This window comes from Callospermophilus lateralis, chromosome 11 (genome assembly GCF_048772815.1).
Source record: "Callospermophilus lateralis isolate mCalLat2 chromosome 11, mCalLat2.hap1, whole genome shotgun sequence".
In the NCBI taxonomy this organism is placed as follows: Eukaryota; Metazoa; Chordata; class Mammalia; order Rodentia; family Sciuridae; genus Callospermophilus; species Callospermophilus lateralis.
This window is the reverse complement of record NC_135315.1, coordinates 48195554-48214393: the sequence shown is the minus strand read 5'-3', so window position 1 is coordinate 48214393 and position 18840 is coordinate 48195554.

Here is an 18840-nt window from a genome sequence, read left to right as displayed (position 1 = left end):
TCCACATTCTCCCTCCCTTTCTGTCTGGCTGTGAGGGCTCGGGGTGGGAACCAGCAGCAGGCCCAGGGCATCCGCCATGGATGTCTCACACAGCACCCAGGTAGATGTGGCTGGTTGGAACTGGAGGAGCTGCTCTGAGGCTAGGATCAGGAGCCAATGAGTAAGAAGGACAATTGGGAAGGCCAGGGTCTTTAATTAAAAAGTGATCATTGAAATGAAGCTGGGGGTTGGGTTGCAAGTAAAGAGTTCTTACAATGGGTGGGAGACCCGAGCCTCCCAGACACACTAAACTGTTGGTGCAAGTTTGTGATGGGAAGAGAGGCTGAAGGTATTTGATGATCTGAGAATAAGAACGTTAGGGAATCAAATGTATGAAACATGATATGTCAAGAGCTTTGTAATGTTTTGAACAACTAATAATAAAAAAATTTTGAAAAAAAAGAATGTTAGGGAAAGAGGCAGGGGTGTAAGATGAGTTTCATGGAGTGGGTGAGGCTGGGCCACACAGGGCCTTGTGGGACACATTAAAGATTTTCATCCTTTTGCTGAGAGCAAGGGGCATCAATGGGGACTTTGAACACAGGAGAAATATGCTGGGAGCTCACCGTGTCTCGCAGGGTTGCCCTGATGGGGAGCAAGTGCTTCCTCATTCAAAAAAAATCTGCCTTCAGTGTCATCCATCTGCTGTGCTGGACCTTGTTCTGCCCTCTAGACTGCAAGGGACACAGCTGGCTCCTGGTTTCCGAGAGCAATGGTGGATCTGTCCTGCCAACACTTAGCTCCTTAAGGGCAGTTGGTGTGGAGGTGTTAGTCAGATTTTCATTGCTGTGGCAAAATACCTGAGAAAAACTACTTAGAGGAGGAAAGATCTCTTTGGGGCTCAAAGGTTTCAGAAGTTTCAATCCATGGTCACTCAGTTCTGTGTTTCTGGCTCTAGAATAAGGAAGAGCATCATGGTAGAGAGGGTATGGTGGAGTAGAACAGCTCACCTCATGGCAGCCAGGAAGCAGAGATCTAGGAGTGAAGATGGTCAGGGGACTGGATATACGTTCCAAGGATACACCCCAGTGGCCTGCCTTCAATTAAGCCCCACCTCTTAAAGCTCCCGCTACCTCCCTATAATGCTGTCAAATTTTGAATCCATCAGGGGATTAATTCACTGATGAGGTTCGGGCCCTCATGATCCAATCATCTCCCCCAAACCCCACCTCTGCGTTGTATCCAATACATATTGGACATATTAGCCTTTGAGGAGCATTCCAGATTAAAATCACAATAGAAGGCAATTGCTTCCCTCAGGATTTTCATACCCCCAGCCCAGAGTCAGGCCCTGGACATAGCTTACATTCAGTGTCCACACTAATCTGTTAAACTGCACAACTTGGAAGACTCTGGGGCCTCGGCTGGTGCAATGAGGGCTGGACTTTTGCATTTTGCTCCCATTAAAGTCTAAGGGAGGTATTTTCCAACAGGCCTGCACCAGGATACCATTCTACAAAGGATGTCAGTGGAGATTTGTCTCCTGAAACACCAGAAGGGTTCTAATCCCAGGGGTCTGTCTCCAATTTTATAAAAGGCTACCCCTTGTGACTCTGAGCCAGCCTGTGCCATCAGGGCTCGGAAGTGAAAGCCCATTGTCCTGCGTCTAGCCTCTGCATTCTGTTGGAAAGTGCCCAGGTGCAAGGAACAGGGGCTTCTCAAGGCAGGGCAGCACCACCCCTTCTGCTAAGCTATGTGCTGCAGTTTCTAAGAGGATTTAGACATACTGGTGGCTGAGAGATAGAGAGAGAGAGAGAGAGGTCTGGGCATGGTCAGGAAGCTGTAGATGTGGATGGTGACATCTCTTCTGTGCCCTGTGAAGAACAAGGCCCAGGCTCTGTGTTCTTAGGGCCCACTGAGAATAAAGGTAATTGGAAGTGGTCCCTGCCTTAAGGGGTTCCACCGACCTGGGCAGAAGCAGGCATGCAAACCCTACCTTGTTGAAGTCCCTTTGTTTATGTATTGAATATTAGCAAGGTGCTAGGAAAACATAGTCCTCACCTTCCTGGACTTTCTAGTGTGGGGAGGGACAGAGTAAACAAGCCAATAACCACTAGTGAAAATAAAATTCCCATCAAGAAGGCACAGACAGGGTGCTGGGCCAGAGCATCACGGGAGTCACAGTTCACAGAACTGCAGGAAGAGAAGAACCAAGTGAAGGGGCAGGAATGGCCAGTTCAGGGGCCCTGAGAAGATCCCAGTGTGAACTAGGATGGGACAGCCAGCCATGGTGGCTGGGCAGAGGGAGCAGGAGGAAGATGGCACCCCGGGGTGTGGGAGGGGTTTCTGGGACCAGACTGCAGAGGGCTCTGGGTTTGAACCTAGGCACTGTGGGAAGATGCTAAAGCATTCAAAGCAGAGTTCAGTTTATAATTACAAAATTTTCTTTCTGGAAGACATGCAGACAAGAGCCTGATGAGGATACAGCTGTATGCAGGAAGACCACTCAGGAGGCACCTGAGCTAGTCCAGGTGAAAGATTCTGGTGGATAACAGCAGGGAGGGAAAGAGAGGTGTACAGGTAAGGCTTTGTTTTGGAATTGCTAGGGGGAGAGAAAAATCGGGGTGAAAGGAAGACTCTGGGTTTACTAGTTTTGTGATCCGATCCATGGTGGAGCTATTTCTGAGTGCATCATATGGGAGAAGGACTGGAGCAGGGGTTCCACCAGGGGGGTTAAGAGCTGAACATGGCAGATTTGGTAGGTCCATCAGGTAGACAAGCAGAAAAGTCAGGCCAGATACAGGAAAAGTCAGCTATGGGATCTGAATTGGGAGCTCAGAGAGCAATAGAGTCATTGGGGGGTTATCAAGGGAGATGTATATAAAGCCACAGAGAAGGGTGGAACCACTTGGGGAGGAAAAACAGATGACTAAAGAGCCCAGAGCAAGGTGTGCATCGTCTCAGACTCTGGGAGGAGTGTGGAAGAGGCAAAACCGGCACAGAGGATAAAATAGTGGGAGAAGGCTAGAGGAGAGGTCCAAGGAAGGTGTTTCAAGCAAGAGGGTAGGTAATGTGCTAATTACTGTTGGCAGGTGGAGTAGGGTGTGGACCAGAGTGGCCATTGAATTGAACACTGCGGGGTTTGATGGATGACCATCATGGCAAATGAAAGCAGATCCAGACTTAGATAGGGAGAGACTTTAATTAGAAGAGAGACTACTGCTATAGGGAGAACACTGTGATCTCAGAAGTCTGCAAGCGTCGCAAACTCAAACAGAAGGGTTTTCCAAACATAAGCAGAGTTTTTGGAGGGAAAACCAGACAAACAAGGAGAAATGACCAGGTGGTCTGGAAAATGTCCTATAGTGGTCAATGATTCCCAGGAAAGGATGTGAAGGGTCTTGGGGATAGGGGTTCCTGTCCTGGGGTAAGTGGAATTCAGGCCTGTGGGAAAGAGAAGGCTGAGCAGAGTTTGGTCAAGCAAAACAGAGGGCAAGCTGTGGGTAACCGTGGATTCTGGGTCAAGAATAAACATGGACATTAGACCAGAGTGGCCTAAAGAGTGAGTAGATAGTGAGGTAGTGAAGATGCCTAGCGTGGTTTTGTTGTGGGGAGGGGAATGGGGAGATGGGGTGGTGGCTAGAGAAAGACACTTTAAGCAGAGAATGATTTTAATATAAGGTGAGAAATCCTGGAGCATATTTTATGTCGTTGGTAATGATCTAGCCTGGGACTGTCCATCTGCATGTGCTGCCTACAGTCTCTGCTTCTTTGCATCTATCACAACCCCCTCTGGGTATATTACTTCCTCTCTTGGGGTCCCTGGACAACACCCACCCCAGAGTGATGGATGGTCTGTGGGAGTCCCTGGGGTGGGCAGCTCAGATCCCTGGGCCTTCTAAACCTGCCCAGGAGCTGCAGGACACAGTTGTTTCAGCCTGGGTGGGGGGACAGCCACTAGACTAGAGCACTGGGTTTTCTCCCAGTTCTGCCACTCCCTAGCTGTGTGATCTTGGGCTGGTTATTTGCCCACTCTGGACATCAGCTTCCCCTCAGGGAAGTGAGGATTTTGGGAACTATCCCCCTTCAGAGTCCAACTCTTCCTGCTGTGATCCCCACACTGTGGTCCCCCACCTCATATCCACAGCCTTCCACCTTCTTCTGAGCCTCACTTCACTTTCTCAACTTTCCTGCTCAAATCCTGCCCTTCCCTCTGAGACCAGCTTAGATCCGCTTCTTCCAAAACTGCTTTCCACGAGCTTCCAGGATGGACTGAAAAGCTGGGCACTCTCCCCCTCCAGTTCCTTCTCTTCTGGCAAGACAGAAGAGCCCAACTTTCCCTGGGAGCAGAGTTTGGACTTGGGTGCCAGGAGCAAGGCACCCAGGACATTTTTCTTCTGATGCACAGGCATCGATCGGAGCCTGCAATCAAATTCCTGGCTTCCCTTGCATATCCCAGGGACAGAGCAAACAAATTTCAAAACCCCATAGCTTCCACCTGTAGAGCCAAAGGCCTCCACAAAGGCAAGATCAGATGGCCACCTCCCCTCTCCAATTATGCCCGAACACACACAGCCACCAAGAGCATCAGAATGTTCAACTGGCTTGGTGAGAATTAAAACAAGCCAGCTGAGGGCAGCGAGGGATGTCCTTGTCCCCTCTCCAGCAAAATTCCATATTCCTGGAAGCTTCGAGTTATTTGAAACGAATGCACACTTAAGTCCTGCCACCGTCAATGTTTGAATTCTCTGTTTCAAGCTTGAAAGGAGAGATTATCCAGCAGGTAGATTGTGCAGCGTGGTAGAAAGAACTTGGAGGTTTGGCATGGTGTTGGAGTTCACTCTGGCATATTAGCCCTGTCATTTCCTAGTGGAGTGAGTTTCAGATATTCACTCATCTTCCCCGAACCCCCATTTCCATCTGTAAAGAGGGGATGTTGAGAACTCTTACCTACCCATCGCATAGGTTTGACAGTAAAAATCAAGTGAAGGGTTTGTGGGACTGTTTGGGGGAAGTTGTGGCCCATGGGATGAAGGAGTGGGAAGGAGACCTGGCTCGCTGAGCCGCTACTCACAGGGGGCTGAACGGGCGGCAATTGCGCAGGAGGTGGCGCCATGCTGCTCAGCGTGGGCGCTGCGCTTAGGCTGGATCCCAGGGAGGCAGCAACTGTTCTGGCTAATTGGAGCAGAATAAAAATCTCCCCCAGTGCAGCAGATAGAAAGCAGCCAGGAGAGAAAGCGCCAGTGGGGCAGAGTGCTGTGGGATGACGCCCAGAGGAGGATGGTGGAGGCTGCGGGGAGGGGAGGCAGGAATGCCCGGAGGAAGGAGCCAGCTCTGCGCACCTGGCCAGGCTGGCCTCCGGGAGAGAGAACCGGAAAACGAAAACTGAATCGGGCGTTCGACTTTGGCATGTGTTCTTAGGTCAAAAGTTTCTAGTTCTTTTAAAGGATCTTTCACTCACTTTCAGTTGCTCTTTGGATCATTATAAGATTTTAACATTTCAGAGAACCTCCCCTAGATGCTTAGGTAATTGCCTATTTGGCTACTGTTCCGGGAACCCAGGCACCCTGCAAAGGATTGAAGACAGAAGGAATTCTGTCTCAAAAACACTTTTCATCTGCCTGTGTTTGCTGATTATTACACAATGAGATTCAATGCTGAAGCACTAGGAAACTGAAACATACCTTCCAAAATGACAATTTCATTCATCAAGTGACAGGGGAATTGGAAGACCTGGGTTGCAATTCCAGTTCCATCCCTGGGAGAAAATGTCACTATTCATTCAACATTCATTCCACGAAGGATTGCTCCTGAAAATGAAAGTCATTAAAAATCATCTTAATAATCATCCCCAAATAGTTTGATACAATTTAACATAGTTTTTTGAGGTGCTGGGAATCTAATCCAAGGTTCCAGCATGCTAGGCAAGCTCTCTATCACTGAGCCACATCCCCAGTCGCTGAGTCATTTTCAAAATGACTTGTGAATTAAAGGATTCCTCAGTAGGATAAAGCATACCTATTTTAGAGCAAAACTCCATACCTGTTAAACACAAGCAATGTTAAAATTGGAATTAAAAAACAAAGTCTGTTGTTATCATGCTGATCATTAGATGCTCAGGTTAATTTATACCCTACCCAATATCCTAAAAAAGATTTAAGGTGTGCAACGTGACCTTGTTTGGACATCCTAGTCAATTCAGTAAGGCAAGATGAAATAAATTGGAAAACAGAGGACAAGAAAACATTGCTATGGGTGGTGAACACATAGGATCAGTAAAAATTCATGAATTAAAGAGTTTAAGGGAGAAGATAGGTGCAGACTGCATGCATAAGAATCGATGTTTTCTAGCAACAGCTAGAAAACAGAAGGAAAAATCTTTACTTTAGAGAGAAATAAATGATCTAACATGCTTAGGAATAAATATAATATATGCCTGACCTTTTTAAAGAAAATTGCAAACCCTAATGAGGTGGGGGCAGAGAGAGAGAGACCTAACATAACCCAAGTGAAACACACTTGATATTATGAAAATGTCTCCCCGCCATAGGTTAATTTACAAACATGGCCTATCTCAAATCAATCCCAGCATTACTTTCCTGAAGATGATAGATTCTGGAAAAGCAAACAGAGGAGGATTTCAAAGGACAGGCTAGGAAAAAAAAAAAAAAAAGAGTAAGTGACAAGGCCTAACCCATAAGACATTGGACCGTTTCTATAAAATAATAATTTAAAAAATAATTAAAAATGAATGATGCTGGGGAACTCAATAGCATTGAAGAATTTTAATTCAGAGCTCCCCTTTAATAGACTACAGATGGATTCCAGAGCTGAATACATTTTTAAAAATAGAAAAGTTAGCAGAAGATGAAATATGTATTATCTTTACAAAGAAAGACCACTCAGCTTTGAAGCAATAGAAGAAACTGCAAAGATAAGATTGGCAGATGACAGCAAGAACAAAACCAAAACTCCCATATGACAGGGAAAAAAAACAGTAAAATAAGAAGATGCTAGATGGAAAAAAAACGTAGTTGCTCCAACTCCAGTACACAAAGAATTGATAGCTATGCCACATAAAAAGTTTATAAGCGAAAAAATATTGTGACTTGATAGACAGTAAGCAACAAGTTTAGGCAGGCTTGTCACGGTTGGGGGGGTGGGTGGTGGGGACACCCAGTAGGTTAGCAAACACCTGGGAAGATGTTTAGCCTTGTTAGTAATTAAAGCAATTAAAATTAAGCAGTCTTGAGCTATTTGATACTTATTAAATTATCAAAAACATCTCCCCACAAAACATACTCATAACCACTATGCCAAGGTTGGAGGGTGGGCTGGGAGATCCAAGTGGAGAGACAAACTTTCAGAGGTTAAGTAGAACCACTCTCTAAGTGACCAGTGTGTATGAAGAGTCTAAATATATTTACATTCTTTGGCACTATTAGTTTATCTCTGGAAAGCAAAATGCATCCCTTTGATGATGTTCCATGCAGAATTGTTCAATAACAAAAATTAGGAAGTAACCTGTGTAGCTCTTTAGTAGGGGAATTGCTTAGTAAATTATAGGGCATCTAAATTATTTTGCGCAGCTATTAAGTTTGATTATAAAAGCTGCATGGAAACATGAAAAATGTTTTTTATGTATTGTTAAGGGGACAAAAATTTCCATTTGTATTCAAAATTACACACATGTAATAAATAAAATGAAGGGAAAATGTAAGCCTCTGTGGACAAGGGCAGGAAGGAGATACATAAAAGTGAAAATTGGTTTGTTAGGGTTGGGATTTTCAGGTACCTTTGTCGTTCCCGTTGTTTAAATTTTAAGAGTTTGCAAGAAATTCTCCAGGGCTCGTGGGATCCAGCCAGAGCCCCATTCCCTGGCTGGAATCTGCGTCCCAGAAACACCAGAGGCCAGCAAAAGCCTCTGCCTCAGCACTGGCAGCAGCTCTGAGGCCTTCCAGCCGGCTACCTCTGCAGCACCAGTCCCCAGGTGGCACGGATTGACTGTCCTCCCAGACGAATTATTACTGCAGTACCCACACGGGCCAGCTTCAGTCTGATCCCCGGGGCTGCCAGGACATCACAGCCATGGGACCTGAGCCTCCAATTTGACAGCCAGCGGAGGAGCTTCTAGCGCCAATTGAAAACTTCTCCCTTAGACTCAGCTCCCTCCAAGTCCTGGGCAGGGGACAAGTACCGGGAGCCATGCAGGAGCCGGGAGCAGACTGTCTGCAGTGACCTTGCAGAGTCAGGACAATCTTGAAGACAAAGCTACCCAGACCCTGGAGAGTAATGTAACCCCCTCACCCTATGCTTGCAGACCCTGGGAGCTCCAGGTTGGACTCTGTGGCCTCTCCACATGCCTCTCCATCCATCCCAAGAGTGGTTTAAGAGTGTGTGTATATGTATGTGTGTGTGTGTGCATGAGTGTGTGTGTGTGTATACTCCTCTCATTCCTTCTCTCCTCCCTGCATTTAGCAATTGGCTCCTTGTTCCTTGTTCCTGTAGATTCTGCTCCTTTTATTCCATCTCCAAGCCTGTCTTTGGACCAGAGTGCTCATTTTTATGAACAATAACCTCAAGGATGAGGGAAAGACCAACACCAGGTGCACAGCTCTTGAAAGTTTGCAAAACGCATCCACATAAACATGCTTTCTGTGTCCTTCCCTCCCTCAGAAGGACAGCTGCAGCTGTGATCCCACCTTAATGCTCAAATTGGCTTCATTCTTTTTTTAAACACACACACACACACACACACACACACACACACACACACACCCCACACACATTGCCCCATCAATTGTCATAGTTTTTATAAGGTTCCTGAACATAGGTTCCTGGGATGGGCATGGCATTCTTCTGGAAATATCTGGTAGGTGTGCTTCTTTGGGCTATAGCTCATCTCTCTCCAATCCCAAAAGGCCAACTTCCATCCTGGGTGCATGAGTTCCAGGTATTTACCTGACCCAAGAGGGTCCCATCTGGGCGGGGACTTTTGTGTGCCAGCTTTGAAGGTAATATAGTTTGTTATCCCAGAAGGCAAGGAGCCCTCATTTCATTTATACTGTAATAAAACTCTTATTGATTTTAATAAAATTGAAAAATCTCTTTGTGAATGAAAACCCCGGGGCCCCACCCCATAACTGCTGACTTGCTGCGTTTTCTCCACACCGTGGACATTATGATTCATGTCTGGGCACCATTGCGGTCGAGGGCTGATTTCCCCGGCAGAATAGATGTGAACTATAAAAAGTTGCACATTTGAGTACCTCCCGAGGGCTTTCAGTGGGTCCAGGCTGGGAGGGAGGGGGATTTTCCAGTGGGGTGGTCGGAGCTGCCAGGACTGTGAGGACACAGCTTGGAGAGGAGCAGAGAGAGAGCCTCCGTCACTCTGCCCACGCTGCCTCGGTCCTTGTCACTTGTTCTAATCAAACTCCATGCAGCTCCTTCCTTGTGATGAGTGCCTCGTCCAGGATCACAGTCTGCACGTTTCCAACAGAATTTCTGGTCCCCAGAAAGCAGAAGAGCCCCCATCTTGGTGCACAAGGCAGAAACCTCATGCCATCTCTGATCCCTGCTTCTTGTTCTTTGAAGGGTCCCTTTTGCTCTGGTTACCTTCCCTGGTATCATCGCAGGGACCGTGGCCTTTGTCTAGGACTGGGCACCCCGTCCGCTGTTCCTATCACTGTTCATCTTTTCTCTCTACCCATTCACCTGCACACACAAACCTCACCCCTAACATTTGCTGCTCCTGGTCTATGCTCTCAGGGATGCTGTATATACCTTTCTTTCTAGTTTTCCAAGTGTCACGTACATTACGTTTGAGTGTATGTCTGTTGCACTTTTAAGCACTTAACTGTTCTAACAATCTGTTGAGGTAGGTAATGTTATTGTGCCCCCTTTTCCAGATGAGGAACAATCCCAGAGAGGCTAAGGGATGTGCCCAAAGTCACAGAGTACCGAAGTAGCAGAGCTAGCCTTTGAACCCAAGCTGCCTGACTTTGGAGTCTGGGCTGGCGACAACTCTGTCTCCATTATAACATTTATTCTCTTTATTTCCCTTGGATCTCACGTCCTCACCCACACATCTAACCAGTGCCTACCATAGGGCTGGGACCCTGTAAGCTGTCAGCAACGTGGGTGGGATTCATGCCTTGCTTGGTACCCTCCCCTGTGCAGGGAGATAATTCACAATGTCTACAGTTTTTTCACCCCTGCCAATATCTGGAAGGTCTGAAGGGCTTGGGAGTAGGCAGGCACTGTTCTAGGTCCACATTATTGACTTTATCTCATGACATAGGTTGGATTTGCCAGGCCGGGCCCAGTCAGTTAGGTGAACTGTGAAGTGCCTGGCAGTCCCACCCTAAACAGCCTGCCTCCAAAGCCCAACTCTTCCTCCTGGTCCCTCCACCCCTTAAACTCAAACCTTCCTCTTCTACTCCTCGACTCATGGCTGTTTCTAATTCACGGTCCACCAGCAAAGGCTTTGGCTGAAATAGGACACAGCTCTGGGTCTTATCTAAGGACCTTCTAAGGGAAATACAAAAGTTGTTTCATTTCCCGCTCACTCTGCAAGACATAATACATACGCTGAATATAGAACAGGGGACCAGGATGCAGTGCTCCTGTCACAAGGCAAGAGGCTAGGCTGGAGCTTCCCTGCTCTGAGTCGGGGTATGGGTGAGCTGTCTCCAGACGAGGCATTTGTGTGGTTGTGACAGCTCTTGCTTAGCCCATTCCCCTTCCTGGGGCTCCGCCTACCATACCCACAGGTATAGCCCCAGGCAGTCCTGTCTCCAGTGGCTCCTTGCCACCAGTCATAGTTGAGTGGATAGGAGTAGACCCCTGACCTGTGCTGGCCCAGTAGACTGTCTCCCAGGGATCAGAAAGATACAGAGACCATGATCAGCTTTAGCTAGTTCCTTGAGTGGCAAGTAATAAAACCAGGACTTGGGGGTCCCTAGAGGTGGGAGAGAGAGAGAGAGAGAGAGAGAGAGAGAGAGAGAGAGAGAGAGAGAGAGCGCACAGAGGTAAGAAAGGAGGAGAGCAGGAAAAGAGAAAGGAGAGGACACAGAGAAACATCAGATGTTTAGAAAGAAGCAGAGAGAAAACCTAGAGAAATGGGGTCAGAGTGACCTCCATTCCCCGTGGCCATGTGCTTCTTGGTGGCAGCTCTGTGGCCTCCATGTTCCTCTTCACCTTGTATTCCAGGAGACCTCCCATTTTCTCTATCGCCTCCCCACTTTTTTATTTGTGTAACTAATTAGCAAACTAATTAGTTGTCTGCAACCAGAATAACCTTGATTAAGACTTTCACTGACCAAATTGTCTTCCCTCTGAATTTAGCCCTTGGGTCAACAGACTGCAAGGGAGACTGGGGACACGGAGGAGAATAGCCACACTCCTCCACCCCTGGCAGGAGGTAGAGAAGGCACTGGGGGCTGGGGGCACTGGCTGGTTTGCAGAAGAGGTGAGCCAGGCTGTAGGCACATGGGTACATGGTCAGTGTACCTGTGTGTCTAAAGGGCTTTGTGGGAGGGCTCAGGCCATGGGAGGGTCAGAGAGAGGCTTCGGCACAGTGGAAGACAGGCTCTCCCAGGTTTGTCCTGGGAAGGGAGGGGCTGCTTGGAAGGTCAGTTCTCCTGGCATCTGGCATGGCAGCATAGGTGCTCCAGAAGCAGGGCCAGGCAGTGTTTAAGCATCTCTGCTTGAGGGTCCTGGAATGCATAAAAATTGGTCATCCTTGCTCCCATGGGAGACAGATAGGTTCTTGATACTGTAGCTCTGGGGTGTAGAGAAAACAGATAATCTAGGAGAGGCTGACCATTTTTTCCCCAGAAATTGGAATGGTGCAGAGCCAATGATCAGTCTCAGTTGTCTTGGAATGAGAAGTCCCTTGTGCCCACCCACAGGAACACACAGAGGCCGTCCCCAAACCCTTGATCCCCTATCCTGGAGCTCAGCATTCCTGACCCACCCACTGTACTAGTTGACCCAGGAGACCTGGCTGTTGGGCTGCAAAACCCTGCAGGGAGTCCTCTGTTTCTGGCACATGTCCTTGGCCCTTTCCTAAAGACCCACCAGGGTAGACCAGGTTGGTGGAGACACAGCTTCCTGGAATGCTCGAATGAGCTATGAGTTCTGGATGAAGCCATCTTGGGTTTGGTCAGCTCCTGGGGAATCCTCTTCCTGGCATGTTCCCCAGTAGAAAGCCTGGTGTCCAGTGAGCCCTGGCTTCTAGTCCCAGATGAGATTGCTCTGTCCCTTCTGGATCCCTCCAAACCTTGAACACAGGTGGATCAGGAAGGTGAAGCCCCATGCCTACTTCTAGGTCACACTGGGAATTTGTCCTTTATATTGGTTTTGGACACCCCCCCCACCAACCTTCATCCACCCTGCTTACTGTGTCTCTCTCTTGCTGTACAGTGTCTGTGTCCTATCTCCTCCCACCCTCACGACCTGCATTTTTGGCTCAGGACAGCACTGGACTGGGTTTGGGGGATTTTGGGGATCTTTCTGGGGGTGTTCACAGCCATATTCCCTGAAAGCCATCGCCTGGAGACTCTGGGAGAGATGGGGTAACTTTGCTTCCTTCCCAGCTATGATTCATAGGCTGCTGTGTCTTTCACAGTTAAGAGGACATTTTAGAGTGTTCCTGGAAGCATGTCTCAGGAAGTGCCAATTAACCCCAGAAACCTGTGGAGGGGGAGTTGAAGGTCCTGGGCTTCTGACCATATTTAGTCTCACATTTAGGAACCCTGTGTACCCAGGGCTGTGGCTGAGTCTGAGTTTAGGACGCAGACCAAGTGTGGACCTGTGAGTCCGCCTCTGCTGGGTGCTCATGATCTCTTCATTACTCATCCAACCACTCATTCATTTGTTTATCATGACCCTCTAATTTATTCCTAGTCACTCATTTATTCCCATTGGTCAGTTTTTAAATTTATGCATTCCTTCTTGACTTGTTCACTCATTCATATACTCGTCCATTGATTCTTTTTTTGTCCAGCTTTATTGAGGCACAATACACAGGACACATTTAATGAGCATAATTTCCCTTGAAATTATGAATCGATAAAGGAAGTGTGGAATACCTACACAGCGGGGTGCCCTTCCATCATGAAGAATGGAATCCTGTTGTTTGTGGCAACGTGGATGGAACTGGAGAAGCTTATGTGGAAGCCAGGCATGGAAAGATGGATACTGAGCTTGTTCTTAGTCCTACGTGGACATTAAATAAATAGGTCTCACAGAAGTAGGGAGTAGCATAGTGGTTATCAGAGGCTGGGAAGGTTGAGAAGAGAGAGGTTGATTAATGGGTACAAAAATACAGTTAGACGGGAAGAACAAGTTTCTGTACTTTATAACACAATAGGGTGACTATAGTTATCAGTAGTGTTTTAGTCAGATTTTTTTTTTTTTTTTGCTGTGATTAAAATACCTGACAAAAACAATTGTAGAAGAAGAAAAGTTTATTTAGGGGCTCATGGTTTCAACGTTTTCAGTCCATACACAGCCAGCTCCATTCCTTGGGGCTTGAGGTGAGGCTGAACATCATGGTGAAAGAATATGGCAGAGGGAAGTGGTTCACATGGTGATCAGTAAGCAGAGAGAGACTCTACTTGCCAGATACAAAACATATACCCTAAAGGCACACTCCCAATGCCCACCTCCTCCAGCCATACCCTACCTACCTTCAGTTACCACTCAGTTAATCCCATCAGGGAATTAATTCACCAATTGGGTTAAGGCTCTCATAACCCAACCATTTCTCTTCTAAACCTTCTTGAATTATCTCACACATAAGCTTTTGGGGGAACCTCACATCCAAACCATAACAAGTAGGGTATTACATATTTCAAAGTATCTAGAAGAAAAGATGATTTTGGATGTTCCCAGTACAAAGGTATGATAAATGTTTGATATAATGAATATGCTAATTACCCTGATTTAATCATTACACGTTGTCCATATGTGTCAAAGTAGCCCAATGTACCCCATACATATGTGTAAATATTAAGTAACAATTAAAAATAAAAACACAACCTGATAAGTTTTGAGATCTATCTATACATGATATATCTATGTCTAGATCTGTCTCTACCCTGATATTTATATATCTCCATGAAATCATCACCAAAATGAAGATAATGAACACACTCATCACCCCAGAAAATTCCTTCTTCCTCCTGATATGCTTTCCATCCCCAGGCAACCACTGATCTGCTTTCTTTCTCAATAGATTAAGTTAGCAATTCCTAGAGTTTTATATACATGGAATCTACAATATGCAGTCTTTCCCCTTCCAGTTTCTATTATTTAACATTCAAAACTCTCCATTCTGCCGCATGAGTCAGAACTTTTATGGTTTATTACTTTTTAGGGTTGGTTGACAGTCCAAGGTATGGCTAGACCACAATTTGTTTATCCATTCATCTGTTGATGGACATTTGGGTGGTTTCCAGCTTGCGGCTATTACAAATAAATCTGCTGTGAACATTGATGCATAAACCATTGCAAGGATATAAGCTTTCATTTCTGTTAGGTAAATACATAGGAGTGGAATAGGCTGATTTTATAATAGGGATATATATATATATATATATATATTCGAACATTTTATTCAGATAATTGTAGATTCACATGCCATCTTAAATAACAAGAGAGAGTTCTGGTGTTCTTTTCTCATTTACCCAATTTCCCCCATAGTGACGTTGCCCTTTATAACAATTGTATAGGCCTCTCTCTTGTTACTCCCTTTCCTAACCCCAGAAGATCACTGTTTTTTTTCCTCTATTTCTAAAACTCTCTGCATTAGTTGCCTTTTTCTTCGCTGTGACCAAAAGGCCTGACAAGAACAACATAGAGGACAAAAAAATTTATTTGGGCTCCTGGTTTCAGAGAACCAGTCCATGATTGGCCAACTCCACAGCTCTGGGCATGAGTGAGGCAGAGCATCATGGTAGAAGGGCGTGGCAGAGGAATGTAGCTCGGGACATGATAGGAAGGAGAGAGAGAGAGAGAGAGAGAGAGAGAGAGAGAGAGAGAGAGAGAGAGACCTACTCACCAGGGACAAAATATAAGCCCCAGAGGCACGCCCCCAGATATGTACTTTCTCCAACCACACCCTATATGCCTACAGTTACTGCCCAGATAATCCACATCAGTGGATTAATCCATGGATTATGTTACACCTCTCATAATCTAATCACTCCAGCTCTGAAAATTCTTGCATTGTCTCATACATGAGCTTTGGGGGGACACCACATATCTAAACCATAACACTTATTTTAAAAATGTCATATCAATGGAACTATTTTGGTGTGTAGCCTCTTGGCATTAGTTTTTTAAAATTCCTCATAATTTCCTACAGATTGTTCTGAGACGTTACACATACCAGTCACTCTTCTTTGTGGATGATTGATATTCCAAGTTATGAATATCTCAATTTGTTCAACAATCATTCCTCGGCTGACGGACATATGGGTTGATTCCAGTCTTGGGCTATTATGAACCAAACTGTGATGAACACGTGTGAGCAGGTTTCTGTGCAAATACAAGTCTTTGGTTCTCTAGGATACACATTTAAGAATGCAACTGCTAGGCTGTGGGGTAATTGCAGGTTTAGTTTTATAAGAAACAGCTGAATTGTGTCTGTCCACAGCAGAAACTCAACAAATGTTCGGCAAACACTAAGTGAAAATGAATGCTGACATGCATTCCCTCCTTATCCATACCCTCCTTTTCTTCCCTTCACAGATTAATTAATTCCTTCTACTCATTAAACTCAAAAGCCCTGTGCATTTCAGCTGTTCCTTTAGCCATCTCACTAAAATGGAATAAGCATACGGTTTAGCTCAGCCCCGTTGAACTGTGTCACCGGGGCTCTGCCAGCTATTTAGGGGCACCCTGCCAGGGCTCCTCGTGGGTCCTTCCTTCCTTCCCTATGCACCCTGATAGTTACGCCCTAGCAGTTTCCTCTGCAGATTTTGTCACAGGGCAGGAAACCAGCTGCATCCAAGTGCTTCATGACTGCTGTCCCTCTCCCTGAAGAAACACTCATCTCGTCTCCTCTGTCACCTTCTCCCTTTCCTTTCTGTCTCCGCAGGGTCCCCAAACACGGGTCAGAGCTTTGCTGGATCCTTGGCAGACAGAAATGAGTCCACTTCTTTCTGTTGCAATTCAGAGAGGGAGTGTTCCTGGCCCGACCTTGATGTCAGTGCCCCCCCCCACCCCAGGGAGCAGGCAGTGATGGGGAGGCCAGGAGGGAACTGTCCTCTCCACAAAGGCTCCGGGAGCTCACACCTGATGCCGCACATTGGGCTGAACCAAACAGACCCACTTCCTGCTCTCAGAAAGCTCTTTGTCTTGCGGGGAGACAGACAGACAGACTTGCATCGTACACCTAAATACATAAACAGAAGCAACATAGACTGGGATAAGGATTATGAGGCAAAAGTTCATGATGCTACAAGAACATGTAACATGAGGGATGGTCTAATTTATGGAGTCATAGAAGTGACATTTGAGCTGAGAAAGCAAGGAGCAACAGGATTTGATCGAAAACAGAGGTGTACAAGGTGTGGGGGGGGAATACAACAATTAAGCCATAACAGCATGTGTAAAGGACATGTGGTCAGAAGAATAGAATGGGACAGTTGCTGGAACAGAGTGAGATTGAGAGGGGCAGGCACCCAGGTCTTATTGGCTATAAGCAGGATTTTGTTCTTCATCTTAATGATTTTGATACAATCACACTAATTTATTTTTTTTTTTTAAATCACAATGAACCTTCAAGAGCTCAGTGTGACTGCTCAGTGGGGAAAACTTAGAATAGATAAGAGTGGAGCAGGTAAGGGTGACTTTGAAGGCCAATAGCAAGAGATGGAGGCAGCTGAGGTCAGGGCAGAAGGGATGGAGAAGGGAAGAGAGAGCAGCATGTTCAGGAAGTATAGCTGCTGAGATCCCAGCCTCACTCTTGGCAGTATGTGGCAGGAACAGGGCAATCCTGAAAGTGAAACCCGAGTTTCTGGGCCACTCCCTAAGAATAGGAAGGAAGTCAAGGTCTGGAGAGAAAGATCAAGAGTTTAGTTCTGGATTTGCTGTGTGTGTGGGCCCTTTGGTGATGTCGCCTAGACAGGTATTGGATATGCAAGTGAGAAACACACAGGAAAGCCAGACGGGAGATGCACACGAGGGAATCAGGAGCCTGGAGGTGCTGATTGAAGTCTTGACATGATTATGATCATCTGGGGAGAGAGCTGGTTCAGAAAGTGACAGAGACGGCAGAGGTGCTGCAGGCTGAGTGAATGCAGATCGAGAAACACGGAAACCTTGCAAGAAAATACAGGAAGAAATTGGAAATATGATGCTGGGGAAGGAAAGCCTTCCCACGCAGGTTGCAAAACGCAGAAGCTGTAAATGGAAAGACGGTTAGAGAGGAATTCATAAAAAATTTAAAGTCTCTGAACAAGGAAGCACAAGGAACAAAGTAAGATGAAAGATTTGCAAGATATTCACAAGACAGAGACTAAACTCTCTCAATTCCATAGGAAAAAAGACAAATAACTTAATAGAAACTAGACAAGAGAATGACCAGACAATACACAGATGACAATATGCTTACGACCACTAAACACGGGAAAATGCGCTCTGCGTCCCCAGGGGCTTGCCCTCATCTGCTTAGCAAACATTAAATGAAAATAGCACTAGCAGTGTGGGGAAACAGACACTCAGAGCCCAGTGGCAAATTGTGTAGGGAGGATAATTTGGTAGGATCTGTCAAAACTCTAACCAGCAATGTCTCATTGGGAATCTAAGAAAACTCATAAATATGTGCATAGACGCATTTAGTTACGAAGAAATGCACTGTGATGTTACTTACAAAGGTTAAAAAAAAACCTGGAAGCAATATAAACCTATAAACTCTATACAGATGCTCCTCAATTTACGCTGGGATTATGTTCTGATAAACTCAACTAAATTGAAAATGTTAAGTCAGAAATGCATTTAAAGGATGAGAGGTACAGGGGACCCAAATGGAACAAACTATGTATATACACTTATGACCATATCAAAATGGACCTCTTATGTATGATCCATAAAGCACCAATAAAAACATTTTTTAAAAATACTTCAATACAGGTGTGGTGGCATACACCTGTAATCCCAGCTGCCTGGGAGGCTGTGGCAGGAGGATCAGAAGTTTGAGGACAGCCTCAGCAACTTAGTGAGACCCGGTCTCAAGAAAAGGGGGTGGTTATTGTAAACTGGGGACCATCTATAAGTGTGTGTGTGTGTGTGTGTGTGTGTGTGTGTGTGCATGAGCATGTATGCCCATATGTGCTTGTATGTACTGCAGATATACATGCTACATACAAAATACTATATATAAACTGTATGTATACTATGTGTATATACTATATATACATACTGTATGTGTATCAATCAACCTATGTTGTAAAAATGTGTATGTGTTTACTAATAGAGCATGGTGGTCCCTGTGTGTTTGATGGGTTTCTCTGGAGGAAAAAGGGGTTTGGGGGTTAAGGCTGTGGGGAGGATGTTGAAGGGGAATTCTCAATCTGCTCTGGAAACTTCTCCATTATTTGAATCAAGCATAACATGAATGCATTCTAGCATTAGCTGAGTAATAAAAAAATTATGAAGTGATATAAAAAAGAAATTCAGTGATAGCTTCCATAGAGAGAAGGATGGGGGGACTTGCCACCTGTCAGCTGGCTCACCACCTGTGTTGTATCCATGACTCACTAGACAAGGGCTGTTCTGGTGCATGGGCTGCTAGCCTTCGGTCCCCATGTCCCCTTGTCCTGCTGACCACCGGGTGCTCCCACATGGGGC